Source organism: Phalacrocorax carbo, chromosome 1, assembly GCF_963921805.1.
Source record: "Phalacrocorax carbo chromosome 1, bPhaCar2.1, whole genome shotgun sequence".
In the NCBI taxonomy this organism is placed as follows: domain Eukaryota; kingdom Metazoa; phylum Chordata; class Aves; order Suliformes; family Phalacrocoracidae; genus Phalacrocorax; species Phalacrocorax carbo.
Window position 1 is genome coordinate 89,478,940 of NC_087513.1, and position 4,548 is coordinate 89,483,487.

Sequence of the window (4,548 nt, forward strand, 5' to 3'; positions counted from 1 at the left end):
TTTCAAGTTGAAAATACTTGGGATCGTTACAAAAAAGATGCTATGTAACTATAAATCAAACAATTGGATTTGGCCCAGCATCTCTTAAATTTTCCAGAGAAGAGTGCGTACGTGGTGATCAGTGGAGTGATAGTATGACATTCTGGTATGTATGACATGTGCTCCCCTATTCCTCACAAGAGATTGACACCCCTCTTCTCAGGCAGGACCAGCAGATGCCTGTGTGGTTTGGCCAAATACCTTTTAGCTGATCTTTCTCTTGCCCTAAATTTTGCTGTGATTCTGGTACTCAGCACCTGTCTTCCCCTGCTGGAAATGTTGGCGCTTTTTTTTTTTCTTTTTTTTTTCTTTTTTGCAAGCTCTGACCTCTGTAATGCTTTACGGGCCTAAAGGAAAACCCAAAACAGATCCAGCTGAAGGATGTTCCTGGAATCTCCCTCAGGGATACACATGTCCTTTTCTGGCTAGAAAGAGTTTGGATCAGGAGGCCAAAAGAAGCAACAAATTTGGAACCTAAGGTAATGGAACAAAATCCGTTTTGGATGCAAATCTGCAGTTTCCAGGCTCTCATCATTTAGGCTACTGTGGATCAGGCAGACCCCTCTGTCGTAAAGAAATCTCTCTTCTCACCCTTCTCCCTGTCTGGCTTTTTCCCCTTCTTTGTTTTTTCCTTTGGCTCTGTTTGTTTAAAACAAACAAAAGTAATCCTAACGTGGTTCTTGTTCTGCTCACCAGTAGGGCTGGGGCTGCTTTTTTTCTCTCGCTACAGTGCTGAGGTTGTAGAAAATGGTAGCCAAACACCACAAAAGCACTAGAAAAGAAACACAGGGTGAGTGAGAAGGGCATCTGACTGCACCTGTAACCCTATATGTACACGAGCAGCTTCTAATACAATCAGGGCAGATAGCAAAGGCTTTCCAGGAACAACCTGCTGCTAAAACACACTCTGGCAAGAATACAGGATTAGAGGTGAGGGAGAACAGAGACCAGATCTTATATTGCTCCTTGCCACCCTGATTTGTTGCCCCTTGGCATTCCCCCCATGTCTTCTGACACCTCCTCAAAGACAATCCCTGGGGTAGGGCCACACCACAGAGCTGTTAGCATGGGGGAAAAGCCTGTGCTGGAGGTTGAGGCAAGAGGGACAATTGCTTCCCATTTCCCAGTACAGTATGTTACAAAGGGCTGTTGCAAAGCTTGGCTGCCTGACAGTTTCGTTTGCAAGAGCATTGGCCCCTTTCCAAGCAATTCTTTCAGGTCTCATTGTTTAGTAGGAAACAAACAAGGGGAACAGCACTGGGTGGGCACACCAGAAGAGGGTCTAAATATAGCAGGGCAGCATTAGGGAGCCAGGCTTCTTAGCCAAAGCTTACTCTAGAGATAACAAACCCCCTCTGCTAGTCTGCAGAAAAGACACCAGCCTTGCTATAGCTACCCCAGTTACACAGGAAAGGGCTCCCCAGATGTCCTGGTCATATTGGCCAGCTACAGTGATGCTACCCTAGATATAAAATTTGAAAGCAGCCTGTTAAGCTGTGTAAGTAATTGCAAAGCACAGAGAGAATATTATTGGTTCCAGCCTGAAGTTTTCTGAGTACTTTCTGCTGTAATTTGCACCCAATATAAATTCAGCATGAGTCAGGAAATAATCTGAACCACAGATTCAGACAATGAGGTGTCCAAGTAAAGGCAAGCCAAGCCCTTTTGGCCTGTGATGGAAAGAAGATAACTTTGCGCCACCTTTGCCTGGAGGTGTTGAGACTCAGTAGGATTCAAACTAAATTATGTTGCTGACAGGACTGGAGGGCTGGTGACATTTCTGAAAGCAGAGGAAAAGAGAAAGCAAGTATGCCAAAGAAGTTTAAAAAATCCTCCAGAACCTGGCACATCCCCACAGAAAACACCTCCCGCTAGAACAGCCAGGGTGCAGGTAAGGAAATGTCAAAGGAGAAATATGGCTCTCCCTGACAGAGTATACAGACAGCTTTAATATTATACATCCTGAGAGAGGGGGCACTCAAATCTCAGGCAGAAGGGATCTCCTAGCATAGCTGATTTCCCTGCTCAGTACCTTCAGCATTTGAGCGCACAGTAGAAAGGCAAGTTGTTTTTCCACTTAACCTAGGCACATGCCTGACAATGGAGAGGGATGTGGTGCAAGGCAGGAAAAGAAAGCCTAGAAGGGAGAAAGGATATGGTCAGCCTTGCAGAGAAGACAATAAGAGATCATTTGTGCAAACCCACCAATGCTTTCCCTACAGGGACTTAGCTCAGCGAGTAGAAATAAGAAACAACAAATGTGCCGGAGACTGCCACTTGCAAGAACACCTGGCCTTGCCTGCCACAGCTGCTAGCACTCTACCCATCACAGCTGACAGCCCTCTTGTAGAGGTGTTTGCAAAGGAGACATGTGGCTTTTAAAACTTGTATTTCCTCTCTTCCCCTCTCCTGCCACCAAATCATACTTTGCCTTGCTAGAGACAGAGAGAACGGGCAAAGCAGCATTCTGTCCTAGCTGGAGACCATCACCATAGCTGGTGATTCTTCATGGGAGCTCTTCCTTGTGGTGCTAGACGTTCAGACAAAATAAAAGGACTCTTAGTTGAAAGCTTGTGCTAAAACAAGACATAACTCTCTCACAGAAAATATGATTCTCACAGTGATCAAGAGAAGACCCCAGAATAAAAGAAGTCAGGTTTTAAGTGACTAAAAATAGCACGTAACAGCCTAGCTTTTATCCCTAAAATAGTGAGCATCCCCTGAGCTATTTGTTAGGGTGTGTTTTTTTAAACAAATAAGATTATTATAAAAGAGCCCTTGTCTTCTACAGAAAGTGATCAAAATAGATTATTGCTTGAGTGAACCCCTAAACTAATTTCTTACCTCCCTTCCAGCTTAGTTCTTATAACAGAGATTCTTTCTCAGTCCTTAGCCTTGCATCACCATTAAAATAATGCAATTGCAACAGACTGCTGTTTTTATGCAGTCAGGTTAACCCACAACTCCCTTCTCCCATGGCAACATGATTAGCAGAACGGATAATAAGACAGGCACGTCTGAAGGTGGAAATACAGGCAGTGAAGTGGGTGTTGGTGTCAGCAACCTCTGAGTGGTGGTGAGCTGGGTTAATCAGAAATTATACGTTAGGGTCCTTTATAGGATACTACCAATGCTGCTGTTTGGCAGAATTGATAGCAGGAGTGCCTAAATAGTTTCTCTTTTTGCATTATAGGGCTCTGGCTCAACAGATTTCTCATTTCTGCTATAGGAGTGTTTATAGGATAAAGAGTGAGGGAAACTCCTACAAAACCAGTGAGGTGCAAATAAGGAGGAACAGGTACTGAAAGTCTTCTGCTCTCCCTTAGGCTGTGGTAGTATAGCTGCTGGACATAGTGACTCAGCAACGGGTGGATGAAGTGATAGATAGATCTCCTCAGGATTTTCTTCCCAGATTAAGTTGTGTTGTTTTTTTTTCTCAGCTCCTAGAGATCCTGGCTGTGCTTGAGAATCTGGTTATTGCTTGTGTTCACAACCTGGTTAGACATGAGAAGCAATGGGCTTATGGTTAAGGCATTTCCCATGTTCATAGGTGCTGTTGATTTGGCTTTTTGCTTTCCTATAGAGTCACAACATAGTTTTAAGCAAGTTGTTTAATTTCTGTAGGTCTCTTTGGTTACCTGATCAAGGGAAAAGAAGGAGGCAAAAACATTTCCTGGTTTAGTGGGAATCCTTATTGTTGTTATTTCCAGTGAGGCAATGTGTTGAGGAAATCACCTCTCTCTCTATGACATGCTGTCTTGCTTGTACTCAGCATAGGGCTGCCAGCTGCCTCTTCCATGTTATCCAAAAAGCTGCTGGCAGGATGCTCTTGAAAAGGCCTGTGTGAGTTTGGAATGGCTCCATGGTGTGAGGTTTGTGGCCTTCCTGCTTCACCAAATGGGTCATCTCACTGGTAAGATGCTTGGAGAAGGTTCAGAACATGCCTCTGAGATGAAGGAAGCTTTTTCTAGTTGTGTGGCTTGTCTGGTAGAGTTTTTTCTCTGAATGTTTGTTTTATAATACTATCGTAAATTATTGCTCTATCAATACAGTTTTACACTGGGAGACACAAAGCCTTTCTATAATGGTCTTTATGCTGTTTAAATAAAGAACAATTGGAGCCCCCAGTCAAGAATTAGAGTTCCTCTATGCTAGATGCTGTACAAACACAGAATTAATTAACTGTCACTGTTCAGACAAGTTTGTGCTTTGAGTAAGGAAAAGGAGGTGTGTTCTTCACCTGTTTTTCTGTATGCAAGACACTTCTGAAATGACTGTGAATAGTGGGAAAAGGCAGTCTGGCTAAAAATGTAGTTGTATGATTTGTAGTTGTGGTGTGTATAGTCAATAACTGAATATCATCCTATATTAGGCTACTTATGTACTTTAGACATCTGGGATGATACTCAAGGAGGTCGAATGGACAGGAGTATATGTCTGCTCCTAATATGTCAGTGACTACACCTGGTACTCTGGCTGTAGATCCTTGCTCTATGCCTTAACCAGCAA